The sequence below is a fragment of the Leucoraja erinacea genome, chromosome 9, assembly GCF_028641065.1.
Source record: "Leucoraja erinacea ecotype New England chromosome 9, Leri_hhj_1, whole genome shotgun sequence".
Lineage (NCBI taxonomy): Eukaryota > Metazoa > Chordata > Chondrichthyes > Rajiformes > Rajidae > Leucoraja > Leucoraja erinaceus.
In genome coordinates this window covers 43,663,797-43,682,328 of record NC_073385.1, presented here as the reverse complement: position 1 = coordinate 43,682,328, position 18,532 = coordinate 43,663,797, and positions in this window count along the sequence as shown.

Below are 18,532 nucleotides of genomic sequence, written 5' to 3'. Positions count from 1 at the left end.
TTAAAACATCCAGTGAATTGGCCTCCACTGCCTTCTGTGGCAGAGAATTCTACAGATTCACAAATCTCTGGGTTAAAAAGATCCGAATCTCAGTCCTAAATGGCCTACCCCTTATTCTTAAACTGTGACACCTGGTTCTGGACTCTCCCAACATCAGAAATGTTTTTCCTGCATCTGGCCTGTTCAATCCTTTAAGAATTTTAGATTCCCCCCCCCCCCCCCCCCCCCCCGAATAGCAAGCAATGCCCTTCCTCAAATTAGGAGACCAAAATTGTTCACAATACTCCAGGTGCTCCTTGCTCTTGAACTCAAATCCTCTTGCAATGAAGGTCAACATGCCATCAGCTTTCTTCACTGCCTGCTTACTTTCAGTGACTTTCAGTGTACAAGCACACACAGGGCTCATTGCACCTCCACTTTTCTAATCTGACACCATTCAGATAATAATCTGCCTTCCTGTTCTTGCCACCAAAGTGGATAACCTCACACTTATCCACATTATACTGCATCTGCTATGCATCTGCCCATTCACTCAACCTATCCAAGTCAACCTGCAGCCTCACAGCAGCTCACACTGCCACCCAGCTTTGTGTCATCCGCAAACATGAAGATGTCACATTTAATTCCCTCGCCTAAATCGTTAATATATATTGTAAATAACTGGGTTCCCAGCACCAAGCCTTTTGACACCTCACTAGTCACTGCCTGCCATTCTGAGAAGGACCCGTTAATTCCTGTTCTTTGCTTCATGTCTGCCAACTAGTTCTCCATCCATGTCAATACCCTACCCCCAATACCATGTGCTCTAATTTTGCACTAATCTCTTGGGTGGAACCTTGTCAATGGCTTTTTGAATGTCCAGATACACCACATCCACTGGCTCTCCCTTATCCATTCTACTTGTTACATCCTCAAAAAATTCCAGAAGATTAGTCAAGCATGATTTCCTCTTCATAAATTCATGCTTAGTTTGACTGATCCTGTCACTGTTTTCCAAATGCGCTGATATAACATCTTTAATAATCGACTCAAGCATCTTCTTCTCTTTTTTGTTTTGTATGGATTTATTGACATTTGATCTGTTCAATTAATTTAATCATTCTCTGTAAAGCACTTTGGTTCAAATACTGGTTTTGTTGAAAAGTGCTATATAAATAAACATTATTATTTATAATTGGCTCCAGCATCTTCCCCACCACCGATGTCAGGCTGACTGGTCTATAATTCCCCGTTTTCTCTCTCCCGCCTTTCTTAAAAAGTGGATTTACATTGGCTACCCTCCAGTCCACAGGAACTGATCCAGATTCGAGAGAACATTGGAAAATGATCACCAATGCATCCACGATTTCTGGGGCCACCTGTGATGCAGATCATCGGGGTCTCCTTCAGTTCCAACAGTTTACCCAACACCATTTCCTGACTAATGTGGATTCCTTTCAGTTCCTCCCTCCCACTAGATCGAGGATTTAGTCCCCTAGTATTTCCTGGAGATTGTTTGTCTTCCTTCATGAAGACAGAACCAAAGTACTCGTTTAACTGTTCTGTTATTTCCTTGTTTTCCACTATGTTCACCTGTCTCTGATTGTAAGGGACCTACAATTGTCTTCATTAATCTTTTTCCTTTCTACATATCCAAAGAAGCTTTCAGAGTCAGTTTTTATATTCCCCACAAACTTCCTTTCATGCTCTTTTTCCCACTCTTAATTAACCCCTTTATCCTCAGAGGTCTAAAATGCGTTCTAAATGTCTCCCAGTCCTCTGGTTTGCTGCTACCCCTGGCCAATTTATATGCCTCTTCCTTGTATTTAACACTATGCCTGATTTCCCTTGTAAGCCACGTTTGAGCCGCCTTCCCCGTTTTATTTTTTCGCCAGACAGGGATGAACAATTTTTGGAGCTCATCCATGCGGTCTTTAAATCTTTGCCATTGCATCTCCACTGTCAACCCTTTAAGTATAATTTGCCAGTCTATCCCCGCCAAGTCCTGTCATACCTTCAAAGTCTTTCTTTAATTTCAGGAACCTCGTCTCTGAATTAACGGTGTCACTCTCCATCCTAATGCAGAATTCCATCATATTATGGTCGCTGTTTCCCAAGGGGTTCTGCACAACAAGATCGCTAACTAATCCCTCTACATTACACAATACCCAGTCTAGGATGGCCTTCCCTCTAGTTGGTTCATCTACATATTGGTTTAAAAACCATCCCGTATACATTCCAGGAAATCCTCCTCCTCAGCGCTGCTACCAATTTAGTTAGCCCAATTTATATGTAAATTAAAGTCACCCATGATAATTGCTGTACCTTTGCTACACACATCCCTAATTTCCTGCTTGATGCTTCCCCCAACCTCCCTACTGCTGCTTGATGATCTGTATACAACTCCAACATGCGTTTTGTGCCCTTGGCTATTTCGCAGTCTACCCATACCAATTCTACAACATCCAAGCTAATATCTCTCCTTGCTATTGTATTAATCTCCTCTTTAACCAGCAATGCCACCCACCTCCTCTTCCTTTCTGCCTATCATTCCTGAATATTGACTACCCCTGCATGTTTAACTTCCAGCCTTGGTCATCCTGGATCCATATCTCCGTAATTCCAACTATATCTTACTACATAACGACTAGCTGCACATTCAATTCATCATTCTTATTACAAATGCTCCTCGCATTAAGGCATAAAGCTTTCAGGTTTGTTTTTCTTATCACCCTTCTACCTTTTGCCTCTATCCTCCTTTTATGGTCCTCTGTCTCATTGCATTGGTTCCCATCCTTCTGCTTTGTTAGTTTAAACGTGACTTTTCCTACACTCTCTTTCCCGTTAACTGCACACATATACTGTGTTGACTTCACCCCCCCCCCACGTTTAAAACAAATTTGGACAGGTATGTGGATAGGGTAGGTTTAGAGGGATATGGGCCAAACAAGGGCAGATGGGACTAGTGTAGATGTTGGTTAGAGTGAACAGGTTGGGCCGAAAGGCCTGTTTCCATGCTGCATGACTCCAAGACAAGTTTCAAAGCCATAAAATCAGTAAAGTCAGGCATAGACAGGAATTCTGTTGAGACGAGGTTAGAGCAAACATAGCAGGCAGGATCTTGCCCTTAAGCCATGGATTTTGATGAGAGTCCTCTGACCTGAAGTATTAGCTTTATTTCTCCTGAGTGGCACGGTGGCGCAGAGGTAGAGTTGCTGCCTTGCAGTGCCAGAGACCCAGATTCAATCCTGATGAAGGGTACTGTCTATATGGAGTTTATAAGTTCTCCCCGTGGGTTTTCTCAGGGTGCTTCAGGTTCCTCCCACTCTCCAAAGACGTACAGGTTTGTAGGATAATTGTCGTCAGTAAAATTGTAAATTCTCCCTTGTGTAGGATAGTGTTAGTTGGTGGGGAATGCTAATCGGTGCGGGCTCGGTGGACCAAAGGGCCAGGTTCCACGCTGTATCTCTAAACTAAATGAGACTAATCTCCCTCCACATGTGCTGTCTGTGTGGCTGAGTATTTCCAGCATCTTTTGTTTTTATTTCAGGTTTCCAGTGTCTGCACATTTTTCCTCGTTGAGAAACTGTGGGGTTTGTAGCTCAACTTTGGCTGAAACAGAACATAGAGAAATAGTGGAAACACAGACCAAAATCAAAGGCTGCGACATGGGAATATTGAAGGAGGTAGAATAGGCATGAACACATGGATCGGATGTGGCCTGCATTGGCATGGAGCAGTGGAGGAGGACACCGACAACTTCGCTTGGCCAGGCCGACCCTGCAACTCCGCCACAACAATGGGCCTTTGTGGCCAAGTCAAAAACTCTACATTTCTAACAACTTAAGCTTGAATCTTGAAAAAATGCCACCAATGCATGGTGATTCTCGTAGACTGGCTTAGTGTACTACTCCTATACACTTGCCCTTAACTAAAATTGTTGGTATGTACAGTAATACTTTAACCGAACTCTTTGCAAAAATGGAATGTCACTGTACCTCGGTACACGTCACAATAAAATACCATTGAACCATTACTAGGAGAATATATGGGGAAGCAATAGAGAAGAAGGGATGGAATTAAAGGGCAAAAAAGACTAATTATACGCCTGCAGTTAACATCACATTCAGTTTAAAGAAATATTGGTTCACCACGGACTTAATATAAGGCTTTTAACATTGAAATGTCATGGAGATGCATTCAGCGTATGCAGGGAATGGAGGGATGTGGGTTATGTACCAGTAGATAAGTGATGTCTTAACATCATGTTCGGCACAGACAACATGGGCTGAAGGGCCTGTTCTTGTGCTGTACTGTTCCATGTTCTAGCTGTTCTCAGCTCTCATGTGGCAATATCCATATTCCCGAGTGGCAGTATGAAGGAAGGGATTACAGATGACATCTCAAGAGACAATTATATACACAGCAATCCAACACAATATCACCAAATCCCTGCTGAACTTCTCAGAGCAAAGCCAGTAATCCAATTCTCCTGCTTATTTTTCATTTGCTCTCACATCCCTATCAAATCCATCAATTCAGGGCAGCACAGTGGTAAAGTTGCTGCCTTAAAGCGCCAGAGACCCAGGTTCGATCCTGACTACGGGATTCCTCCCACATTCCAAAGATGTGCAGGTTTGTAGATTAATTGCCTTCAATAAAATTGTAAATTGTTCCCATTGTGTAAGATAGTGCTAGTGTATGGGGGTCGTTGGTCGGCAAGGACCCGGTGGGCCGAAGGGCCTATTTCCACTCTGTATCTCTGAAGTCTAAAAGTATAGTCTAAAGTCTATAGTCTAAAGTCTAATGTATTAACATCAGTGATGATGGAATGAAAAGTGAGGAAAAGCTTATTCCAGATGAACGCTGGAAGTGGGAAGTTGACTGTCATACGAGAGATAAAGAAGATACCTCGTTAATGATTGGGGGAAAAATAAGCTTCGGCAATGAAAAAAGGAATTATATTAAGCATGGTTGACACACAACTTGAGACTGGAGGGTAATGAAGACAATATAAATTCTAAATGAAAGACACAAAGTGCTGGAGTAACTCAGTAGATCAGGGAGCATCTCTGTAGTACATGGATAGGTGAAGTTCCGGGTCCTCTTCAGACTAAGTCCTTACCCGAAATGCCACCTATCCATGTTATCCATTGGTGCTGCATGGCCCGCTGAATTGCTCCAGGACATTGTGTTTTTTTATTTGTAAACCAGCATCTGCAGTTCCGTGTTTCTACATGTTTATACAAATTCTAATGTTGTTCAAACTTTAGCATGTAGACAGAATAAAAGGTGTTTTCAGGATTAGTTTACCAAATAGTTAACATCTAGCTGATAATGATCTAATAACTGTTTTAATGCCCCTCAATATTAAAGATTGAAATCAAAAGGTACTATGCAAGTTGACTTTATTGAAAATATAAACAAATGATGAGGAGCGGCTTCATATCTCTCTGCTGAATATGCAGTCACTGCACAAGATATAATGTGCAGAAACAATGCTGCTCTTCTCAGGTACTTATGATGAACAACTCTGGAGAAACTACAGCAGCACTCTCCCTGTTGTAGTTTTACATGTGATGATGTACTCATTTTACAGTACATCATCACATCCATCAGTCAAAACTGAACACATCTACCAGAAACCAAATAATCTGCTCTTCCCAAATCTCCTTCAACGGGCTGATGTTGCTAATGTGCAAATATTTCACTCTCGAACTTGTGCCAAGCAAAATCCCAAGATATACTTGTAGCTTTTATCACGTGCTGTAATACTTGCTGGTTTTCTCATACCCTCGACCTTCTCACCAATTGCTCAACATGCCGACCTGCTGCTCTGGTTCCCACTTCCATGCCACCTCGCCTTTAACCCTCATGAGTAGCACTTCCCTGTGAAGATGTGGATTCCTCTCCAGCTCAGGTGCAGCCCATCTCTCTCATACAGGTCCCAACTGCCCTGTAAGAGAGACTAATGAACTACATATCTGAAGCCCTTTCTCTTTAGACTTTACTATTTACAGATACAGCGCGGAAACAGGCCCTTCGGTCCACTGAGTCCATGCTGACCAACAATACACTATTTCTATCCTACGCACTCGGGACAATTTAAAGAAGCGATTTACCACTGGATGGAGCCCACAATGGCTGCCTCGCCATCAGTCTGTCTCGTCCCTTCCTTCTATGTTGTTTTTTAGAATGTGATAAATGTATGTTTTAATGTTCTTTAGCTTGTTTTATGTGGGGGGGGGGGGCGGGATTGGGGGAAACTTCTTTAATCTCTTACTTCGACGGAGATTTTTTTTTGTATCGTATCTCCGTCCACACTATGACCTAACACTGAAGCTGGAGGCCTCTGCTGGAGACCAATTTCGGGAGCTCCAACTGCGGGAGCCCGTGAACAACATTGTGGAGCTGGCGATCCCTGCCGGGGATCGACCTTGGAGCTCGCGGTCCCTAGTTAGGGACCGACTTCGGGGGCTTCGAGCCGCAGGTGCTTTGACCACCCCAGTGTGGGAGCTTCGACCGTCCGACACGGGGGCTTCGATTGCCGGCTGAGGCAGCTTCGATCACCCTGACTGCGGATGGTTCAACTGCCCCGAGAATAAAGAGGACGAAGATTAGACTTTATTGCCTTCCATCACAGTGTGGGGAATCCACTGTGGTGGATGTATATGTAAACTTTTATGTAGTTGTGTGTCTTGTTGCTTTTTTAAATTATGGCTGTATGGTCATTCGAGTTTCACTGTACCTTAATTGGTACTGTATTGTCACATGTACACTGTACATGTGACAATATGTGGTCACAGGCAGAACATGTAAATACCTTACAGACACCACCCATAGTCAGGATCAAACCCAGGTCTGTGGCGCTGTAAGGCAGCGACTCTACCACTACACCACTGTGCTGCATCATGGTGTCACCTGCACCATCTCCTTAGTCACGCATTGAACTGCATTATCTTTCCACTAGTCCGACCCTGGAGGAAGTGTCTTTTAACCTGCTGCCAAACTCTAAAATCTTTTCAAACTTATCATAGGTTTTGGAGTAAAAGAAGGTGATGCTGTTTCTTTAGTGGAACAGTCAGTACCCAACTAATATGCTTGACAAATGCACAGAAAGTTCAAGGGGAATATTTTTACTTAAATGAACTGTGTAATGTATCTTCTGGCATCTTAACCCTGTTTCACAGGGAGTGTTCACACTGTGATCCATATTGGACAGTAGATTCATATGATGTGCCTGATTTGCAGCAATATAATATTGCCATAAACAGTCGGAATCATTTAAACGCACAGCATGACAACTCAATGTGCAATAGTTTAAAGGTGGCATCTTGTAAGTATGACATTGTCTTATATCCTATAAAGGCTTTGATAAATGCAAATTAGCAATGAGAGTTTTTGTCTATCCAAACTGTTAAAGTACTTTGATGTCTGTCGCTTGCAAGTTTTAGATTAATTTGTAGCCAATTTCTTTCCAGTGATGTTTATCAGAAGACTTTGTGCAGTTATAGTCATACAGCATGGAAACGGGCCAACTTCCCACGCCAACCAACATACACCACTTACACCTGCCTGCGTTTGGCCCACAGTCCTCTAAACCTATTCTACCCATGTACCTGCCCAAATATTTTAAACGGGTAATAGCACCCGTCTCAACCACCTCCTTCCATATAACCATATAACAATTACAGCACGGAAACAGGCCATCTCGGCCCTACAAGTATGTGCCGAACACTTATTTTCCCCTAGTCCCATCTACCTGCACTCAGACCATAACCCTCCATTCCTTTCCCATCCATATACCTATCCAATTTATTTTTAAATGATAAAATCGAACCTGCCTCCACCACTTCCACTTCCATATAGATACCACCCTTTGTGTAAAAGAAAAGCTGCCCCTCAGGTTCCTACTAAATCTTTCCCTCCTTATCTTAAACCTAAAGTGCCATAAGACTCTGCATTTACCCTATCTACTCCTCTCATTATCTTGCACACCTCTATAAGATCTCCCTTCATTGTCCTGCGCTCCAATTAAGTCCAAGCCTGCGCAACTTCTCCCTTTAGCTCGGGGCCTGGAACACTGGGAACATCCTTGTAAATCTTCTCTGCATCCTTTCCAGCTTTCCTATAACAGGGTGACCTCCTCCTCCCAAAAAAACTGAACACAATACTCCAAATTTAGTCCCACCAATGTCTTGTACAACTGTAAAATGACTTCCCAACTTCTATACTCAATACTCTGGCTAATGAAGGCCAATGTACCAATAGCCAATGTCCATCCTATCCACCTGTGATGCCACTTTCAAGCAATAATGCACCTGCACTCCTGGATCCCAAGACTCTACAATACTCCACATTCCCAGTGTATGTACTGATAAAATACATAACACAGTTAACCACAGTGTCAAGAGACAGCAACATTGGCTTGGCATTAGACCATTAAGTGTGTCACTGTTGAATTTGAATGGAACCACACTCCCTCCCTCGAGTGGCAGCATGCATGACTAACCTTGAGCACAATATAGCTTGTATACCAAGTTAATGGATGTTCTTTCAAGTAAAGGTTGAAGGAATTGCTGAAATGTGATGTGATGAGCAAAATGAGCAATATTCTTGATTAGAAATTGACCAAATGCACTTGGCAGACTGACAAATATCCTGCCAGCACTAGGTGATAGATTAATTTTTAAAAGACGTTCTGCAGAAACTGGGATATTACTTTAATTCAAAGCAATTAAAACAGGTGAAAGCTATTTGAGACAAGGACCCACAAAGAGGACGAGATCAATAACATACATCTATGCTTTACAATTCCAGTACCGTTTTGAATTGTGCAATAGATAGACCATAAGACATGGGAGCAGAATTAGGCCATTCAGCCCATCGAATCTACTCACCATTTAATCATGGCCGATCCATCTTTCGTTCTCAACCCCATTCTCCTGTCTTCTCCTGGAGCCGTTCATGCTTTTTACTAATCAAGAGCCGATCAATTTCTGCTTTAAAAATACTCACAGCCCTGGCCTCCCACAGCCATTCGTGGCAATGAATTCCGCAGATTTACCCCCCTCTGGCTAAATAAATTCTTCTTCAACTCCATTCTAAAAGTACATCCTTTTATTCCGAGGCTGTGCCCTCTGGTTCTAGACTCTCCCATTACTGGAAACATCCGCTCCACATCCACCCTATCTGAGGCTTTCATTGCTCGACAGATTGGGGATTGACTGGTCGGTGAACAAATTCAGGTAAAGCTACAGAGAACTTGCATATCAAATTGTTGGGTCAAAGGAAATGGCTGGGGAGTGTCTCCTCCCCCTCCCCCACCCCCACAAAACCCACCTCACACCAACCCACCTGACAGAGAACCAGTGGAGAGGCACATTGGCGCAGCGGTAGAGATGCTGCCTTACAGTAACCCGGGTTCGGTCCTGACTATGGGCAGTTTGTACGTTCTCCCTGGGACCACATGGGTTTTCTCCTGGAGCTCCAGTTTCCACCCACACTCCAAAGATGTACAGGTTTATAGGTTAATTGGCTTCGGTAAAATTGTAAATTGCCCCTCGTGTGTAGGATAGTGCTAGTGTGCGAGGTGATCGCTGGTCAGTGCGGACTCGGTGGGCTGGAGGGCTTGTTTCCACACTGCATCTCTAAAGTGTAAAGAGCCCAAAGCAACATGGTTGTGCCATATTGGTAATGTACTGTGAAGCCAGATGAATATGTTACTCTTGCACAATGAAGGCCATCACTCAACACCGTGCACTCCTGCCAAGTGCTTCAGTTGCTTCAAGGAAAGGATCACATTTCAAAAACCTGTTGACCCAAAGCGAAGGCAAGTAAAATAAAAACAATTACAGTGGCAAATCAAGACAACGGAAAGAAGGACTTCATACTTTGAAAGCTCATTTTGTGAAAGGAGGAACAGACTTGGGTGAAGTGCTACTTCCAATTGATACGTGAATTGATGTTGCTGCAGACTATGTGGTAATGAGTTAAGTAAACTACTCTTGCAAATTCACGAACAATTCCCCCTCCTTTCCCCAAGAACCCAGAGAGCCTGCATATTGTACGCAGTCTGATGAAGGGTCCCGACCCGAAACGTCACCCTTCATTTTTCCCCGGAGATGCTACCTGGATCGCTGAGTTACTCTAGCACTTTGTGTCTGTCTATTGTCAGGCTGTCCCAGTTCTGTGCAAAAATAAGTCACAGATCATGAAAAAAGGGTAATAGAGAGGTATATCCAGCTAATAGACAAAGACCTGCGGCCAAGATCGCAGCCTATACATTCACTTGGTGATGCATTTTAAGGACGCCTCAAAATCACACAAGGCGTTAGTTTTGTAAACCTGACAGTTGCCTCAGCCTGGCAAGATAGTGATACATTTCCAATTGCTTCTGGCCTTTTGCGTCATCTTCAGTCAGCCCCGATCCATCTGAGACCTGCAACCACCTCTGACTGTGAAAACAATCATCTTCAGATTTTCATTCCTTTCAAACATGCAATAAAATAAAAACAGCCCGGCAAAGCTGCTACCAAGTCCACAAAAGCAAAAATATTAGCAAAGGCACATGTAACTTCCTTGCAGTCAGAAACAGGGACATTTGTAACAGTGAATAAAGAAATGGAAGGGCAATGAAACAAATACTTTGTAGAAATAAGGAACTGCAGATGCTGTTTTTTTACGAAAGATAGACACATAGTGCTGGAGTAACTCAGCAGGTCAGGCAGCATCTTTGGAGTAAAAGGATGGGTCAAGACCCTTCTTCAGACTATTTCTGAGAATTTATATGTCTTGGTCTGTGAAGACAAAACCATTACTTTGGCAGATAGCCACAAAGTGCTGAAGTAAATCTGGAGTTAGGCAGTATCTCTGAAGAAAAAAGATAAGTGATGTTTCAGGTCGGGACTGTCCTTTTTATCCAGAGATGCAGCCTGACCCCCAGAGTTACTGTAGAACTTTGTGAGTATCTTTGGTATAAACCAGCATCTGCTGTTTCTACCAATATTTTGATGCTGCCTTCACGGAACACAACACAAATACATTTACAGAAATACTGGCAAACCCAGAGTTTAATGTAAAGGAGGAATTGAAGATAAAGATTCTAGCTTAAAGAGTAGAAATTAATAATACTGAAAGTTGATAACTCCCAATCTACATTCCAGAGCACTACCATATTTTTGATAGGCACATGAATATGCAGGGAATGGTGGGATATGGATCACATGCAGGCAGAGGAGATTGGTTCAACATGTTCAATCTGGACAATGTGGACTGAAAGGCCTCCTCCTGTGCTGTACTGTTCTATGTTAAAAGAAATTTCGGGAATTAGTGGGTTAGTGTATGATGAGCGTTTGAGGGCACTGGCCCTCTACTCGTTGGAGTTTAGAAGGTTGAGGGGGGACCTCATTGAAATTTACAGAATAATTAAAGCCACTTATAGAGTGGATGTGGAAAGGATGTTTCCACTGGTGGGAGAGTCTAGGACCAGAGGTCATAGCCTCAGAATTAAAGACCGCTCTTTTAGAAAGGAGGCGAGGAGGAACTTCTTTAGTCAGAGGGTCGTTGATCCGTGGAACTCCTTCCCAGAAGGCTGAGAAGGCCAAATTAGTGGATATTTTATTGCAGAGGTAGACAAATTATTGATTGGAACGGGCGTCAATGATTATGGAGAGAAGGCAGGAAGTGGGATTAGGAGGCAGAGATCAGCCATGATTAAATGATGGTCAACTCGATGGGCCGAATGGCCTAATTCTACTCCTATAAATTGTGAACTTGTGAAAGAGGAAAAATGTTGCATCTGCTGCCATCTTCCACAATTCTTTAGACGAGTAAATAGTTCTTGTAGATTGGAGGATGGTAAATGTAACTTCACCATTTCGTACAAAGGTGGGAGAGAGAACACAGCAAACAACAGCCTGTTTAGACCAACGTCAGTAAACTGGTACCTTGATAATTACTCAGTTTGACAATAAATCAATGCTAGAGCTCATAGGTGTGAAGGTGGGGGGGAGAGGAACTTTAATTGAGACATATGGGGCAAGTTTTTTCTTACACAGAGATTGCCGGGGACTTGAATGCACTGCCAGGGGTGATGGTGGAGGCAGATACAGTGGTGGCATTTAAGATTTTTTTCGATATGCACATGGAAGTGGCAGGAAAAGACAGATATGGATCATATCGGACCCTTCGAGCCGGAACCGCCCTTTAAAAATTATGATCATGGCTGACAACCATTCCGTCTCTCCATAGAGATAACAAACCTGTCCATCACATCTAGCCCCTGTCCAACCCCCTTAAGAATTTTGTAAGTTTCAGCAGATGAGATCAGTTTAACATCATGCTCGGCACAAACATTGTGGGCTCTGGGTTTCCCTCTGGATGCTCCGGTTTCCTCCCACATCCTAATGATATGCAGGATTGTAGGTTAAGTGGCGCTCTGTAAAGTAACCACAGTGTGCAGGGAGTGGATGCGTAAGTGAGATAACATAGAACTAGTGTGAACGGGTGATCGATGGTCAGCATGGACCTGTTGAGCTGAAGGGCCAATTTCTATGCTGTATCTTTCAATCGATGTAATCAATCAAAATCTACATTTGGCATCAGGTTGATGACTGACTTTCTGCTCCCTGGACTATGGTTACAGTCATGGTCCACCACATGGAGACTGACAGCAACAGCTACAATTCCCCAGCTCAGCAAAGCTCTACTTCATGCAGGTTGCACTTGGCTGAGGAAATCATTAATGGATAACATTCATGTGAGCTCATCTACTGAACCATATCTACTGGAGATCAATGGGCAGCAGATCAGAAATACTGTAACCTAGGAAACACTGGTGCATGGCCACATTAGGTTTCAGAGTGTGATCACTTACAGTTTTACTTTAGGGATACAGCGTGGAAACAGGCCCTTCAGCCCATTGAGTCCGTGACGACCAGCGATCACTCCATGCACTAGCACTATCCTTACACACAATGGACAATATGCAAAAGCTAATTAACCAACAAACCTGCACTTCTTTGGAATGTTTGAGGTAACAAAAGCACCAGGGAAAAGTCGGGAACGTGGTCACAGGGAGAATGTACAGAGTCCATACAGACAGCACCCGTAATCAGGATCAAACCCGGTTCTCTGGTGCTGTAAGGCAGCAACTCTCCCGCTGAGCCACTGTGCCACCCTTTCTTAAAAGAAGGACTAAAGGAAGTCACAATGCAGCTTTAGAGGACTTAGGTTATGCCAAATTTGGACCCAAAGGACTTGCTTCCATGATGTATGACTCTAAATAGTACTAGGTTGGATAGGGCATCTTGGTCGGCATGGGTGTTGGTTCAAAAGGCTCATTTCCATGCTGTATGACTCACAGACTCAAAATAGGACGAGCGTAGATGGGGCATGTTGGTCAGCAAGGACAAGTTGGGCAGAAGGGCACGCGTCCTTTCTGCATGACTCTAGTAGGCAGCCTCCAGCAGAGCTCCACGCAAGAGTCCAGATCCTCTGGGGGTGTGAAATTATACAGCTGGAGAGCAGACAGCATTATGGTGAGTTTAACTGTGACCAATGTTTTGGAATAATGTGAATGGAATTTGGCATTGGATGCTTGCTTAATGACAACTCACTCGCATGAGTCATTTTGAAATTGTAATTGGGCAGTTCCTGGAGTGATAACAAATAACCTTTTCGTTTTTTTTAGTTTAGAGGAAGAGTGTGAAAACGGGCTCTTCATGCCAACCTGCGATCCCTGTTACACTGGTACATACTGCACTATTTACATATTGTTACACTGGTACATACTGCACTATTTACATATTTTATCAAAGCCAATTAAACTATAAACCTGTACGTCTTTGGGAGTGTGGGAAGAAACCGGAGCACCTGGGGAAAACACACACGGTCACGGGACGAATGTACAAATTCCGTACAGGACAGCACCGGCAGTCGGGTTCGAACCCAGGTCTCCGGCGTTGCGAGGCAACAACTCTACCGCTGTGCCACTGCATCACCCCATTGCGCTGAATCTCTAATAATTGCGCCAGAATTTTATTGGTAGATGATATTGTATATTTCACCACATGCCTCATGCTGATCTTAAAACTGATCACAACTTTTAAGACACTGATGCTCCAACTTGTAAGTAAGAAACCTATTGCACTGTGGCCCTAATGGCCATTCATATCCGTGCAATGAACAGAAATGTTGGCATGAGCTACTTAAATTGTCTTCAGTAAATTATCCCTCATGACTTTGATATGTTGAATCCAAGAGCAAAGGGCCATTGTTGCCCTTTCAGCGCCATGTAACAGTTCCCCGTCGCTCATGAGATGCACCCCCCCCGATGATCATTCATGGTGCTGAAGTGGCAAATGGTGCTGACTGTATCAGGAGAGAACTCACTCTCCCGACAGCACTTTAACGTATCTTCTCCACTGATTTGTCTTACAGCTTCGATGTCGTTATGAAGCCAAGGAGCATTTGTAACTGAGCACAGTCTGGGGTATCTCTATAGAAGAGGAATAGGTGGGCAGCTGCCTTTGAGACTCCTTGACAGATTTATTGATTTGATCTTCTCTGCGCTGAAGATAAAGCATCGTGGTGTCAGCCCATTGTTGAATTCTGTCTCTTTCTGCTGACTGTGATTCAGAACGGTTTGTGTTAAGTCTTGTCATTCCCAGAGGTCTGTTTCTAAATTACAGTTTAAGACTCAAATTTGTGGCTTGCGTCTTATTTCAGCACTAGAGGCCATGTGCTGACTAAACACACTATGTGATTTCTGCAAAGAATATTGTGTACCAGTGAATCAGGCATTTTATTACAAATAATGTATTGGTGCTTATAACATGGCTACCAATTCATTCTTGTGGACAATAATGTTTTTCTTCAAAAATGCATCAGCTTCCTTAATAAAAGAATACGATCTATTTTAGAAACAAATTCATTACTACTCGTACTTCAGAAAACAATATTCACAATTGTACTCGTCTCAAGATGTTGCATCTCCATTTTTAGTCAGTTTAGGTTTGGTGATACATCTCTGCAATGAGTCCGTGCATTGTGTTAGATTGTATTACTCTTGTTGAAAATGGGATTGATATTACTGGCATTGCTGATGCTGCCATTAGCCTTAAATCACATCCGGAGCAGGCCAAAGATCTGTGCCATCTTACCTACTGGTCATAAGAAATAACCTCCTCAATTACTGTAGCTTGGATTCCAGGTTTTTGCATCTGGGTTCTGTGCTGGCATTTCTTGCCATCTCACCAACTCCGTGGCACGGTGACACAGCGGTAGAGCTGCAGTCTCACAGCACCACAGACCCGGGCTCAATCATGACAACAGTGCTGTCTGTGCAGAGTTTGCATGTTCTCCCTGTGACCACGTGGGTGATATTTTATTGTCGCAAGTACTTAGGTAAAGTGAAATCCTTTGTTTTTGTAATCAATACACAAAGTACACAAAAGAGTTGCCACGTATCTAGCCCAAACAAAGTTACAAAAGTACTCATTAGAGTCACGTTGGTCCCACTATGTTTTTGTTCTTCTCCCCCCCCCCCCTTTTGTTCTCAACAGTCACATTGAAGAGGCGTTTGGATAGATACATGGATATGTGGTGAATTGCGGGATGTCGATCGCATGCAGGCAGAGTTTAATTTAGCATCATGTTCGACACAGACATTGAGGCCCAAAGGGCCTCGTCCTGTGCTGTACTGTTCTCAAACTCCGAGATACAGAGTTATTATTGTTCCCAGTCCTGGACCTACTGAGTATATCTAGCTTTTCTATTTTTAATCTCCAAGGACAGACTTGAATTCCAATGGTGCGAAATGCTAATCCGTGGGCTTTTAACCGAGAGTCGTCCTCTGGTCTTTATAATACAACAGCACATTCACATCACTCTCTTTATAGCATTGAGGTTAGCGCAGCATACAGTTGATCCAGCTCTTGGCTTCAACTTCATTATGCTTACATGCACCATACATCTTCTGGAGTAATTCTTGCATCTTTTGGCAGCTAATGATTCTGGCTCCAACCAGCAGAACACCATCTCCAAATGGGATGTCAGTTCTGATTAATTAATGCTTCACTCTTGGCATCCGAACCACCGGATGGATTAGATTTGTTTTGCTTCTCATTGGAGAGTACTTTACCGTCATCATTCTGCACTCCGTTCTCACTAATTATCTTCTCCATCTCATGGCTTGCTGAGATCACAACTTCTCAAATCCGGGGTGGGAGGACCTATGTTTCATATAAAATGCATGCTGTTAACCTCTGTTAACGTCTCTCTGATGGTGGTGCAGTGGTACAGTGGGCCGAAGGACCTGTTTCCGCACTATCTCTAAACTAAACCTTCCATATTTCAAGATTATTTCCTTCTAAACACCGTGTTACTTCAGATTTCCTCGGAAGATCTAATGATGTTATCAATTTAGTTTAGAGATACAACGTGGAAACAGGCCCTTCACCTTTTTGAGTCCGTGCCAGCCAGCCATCACCCCATACACTAGCATTAACCTACACAAAGGAACAATTTATAATTTACAGATGCCAATTAATCTACAAACCTGTATGTCTTTGGAATGTGGGAGGAAACACACGTTCCCGGAGAAAACTGAGTTGGTCCACATACCATTCATCATTTTGTTGAATTTGCATTTACTATCTGTGTCTTGGGCTTTGCAAGAAATCAAATACGTGGCCCCAGCATTGCTTTGAAGCTCACCTATGAATCTTGCAGTTTTATTTTGGCCCCAAGTGTTTGCTGAAATTTTGTCGCCTTTTACTCCTGGACTCCCCTTATTTCCTGTTGAATAGAGTACAAACCATTTTTCTCCATCACAGTATAATGTCGTCGGCCTTCACTTCATCACTAATGCCTTTCAGAATATCAGTTCACTTTTTTTTTGCTTTCATTCCCCAATCACTCCACAATGTCATATCCCTTTCAGTACAGCTGGAACTGGTCTGTCTCCACAGCTGTCTACAACACAGTACTTGCAAACACCATAGGAGGAACATTGATTAATATTGTCAAATGCAGCATTCGTATCCTTCAAGCTCATAGCTCATAGGAGCAATGTGGGCCATTTAATCATGGCCGATCTATCTTTCCCCCCTCAACTCCATTCTCCTGCCTTCTCCCCATAACCCTTGAAACCTTCACCTGCCCGAAGAAACTCCCGACACATCTTTTTAATGATGCGTCCTTTCATTCTGAGGCTATGCCCTCGGGTCCTACACTCTCCCACTGCTGGAAGCATCTCTCCACATCCACTCTATCCAGGCCTTTCACTATACGGTAATCTTCAATGAGGTACCCCCTCATCCTTCAAAACTCCAGTGCCGTCAAACCCTCATCCTATGCTAACCCAGTCATTCCTGGATCATTTGCATAAACCTCCTCTGGATCTTCTACAACGCCAGCACATCCTTCATTCAGATATGGGGCCCAAAACTGATCACAATGCTCCAAATGCAGGCTCACCAGTGCCTTGTAAAGCTTCAGCATTAGATCCGTGTAACACAGCCACTGGGACATGCCTCACTGACAGAGAGAGTAATAATTTATAATTTATTGTTTAAAGTATAAATCTGCAACTTACTTTGTAATTTCACACCAGTCTATTTTCTGCCAAGCCGTAAATTCCATTATTTCTACACAGAACATAGTGCACCGAGTGCTGTGGTACACCAAGTACAAATTTTATAATTGTGCTTATAACAATAAATTTCCCTCATTGTTATTCCAGTAATAGGTCTTCCCAAAGATAGACACAAAATATTGGGGTAACTTAGTGGATCATGCAGTATCAGTCTGAAGAAGGGTCCCAATCCAAAATGTCACTTACCCATGTTCTCCAGAGATGCTGCCTGACCCGCTGAGTTACTTCAGCACTTTGTGTCTATCTTTGGTACAAACCAGCACCTGCAATCCATTTTTATTTCAATAGGTCCTCCCAGTTTGTAAAATAGCAAATCTTTGCAGGAGACCAAACTAGTGGAAAATAAAGCCAGTACAATGTGTGATTGAAGACAAAGCAAAAAGAGGTTCCAGACACACTTAACAGACTTTAAATAAACAACCCAACATAGTCAGGACCTTTTCCACCTGACCCTTCTTCCACTGGGCAGAAGTTTAAACAGTGCTGAGTACAGTGAGAGAACTATGAGTGAACATCCCTGCCAGGATATCGGTCCTCTTTCAGTTTAGATGCAACCAGTTCTTATACACCTATACCTTTGGAGCACAGGAGGATGAGGGGTGATTTTATAAAGGTGTACATGATCATAAGGGGAATAGATCGGGTAAACGCTTTTGTCCAGAGTAGGGGAATCTTGAGGCAGAGAACATAGGTTTAAGGTGAGGGGTGGGGGGGGCCTTTTTTAATAGGAACGTAAGAGGCAACCTTTTTTTTTTTACACACACACACACACACACAGTGCAGTGGGTGTATGGAATGAGCTGCCAGTGGAGGTACTATCATTAAGAGACAATTGGATAATAAAGGTTTGGAGGGCTATGAGCCAAGAGCAGGCAGGTGAGACTTGTGTGGATG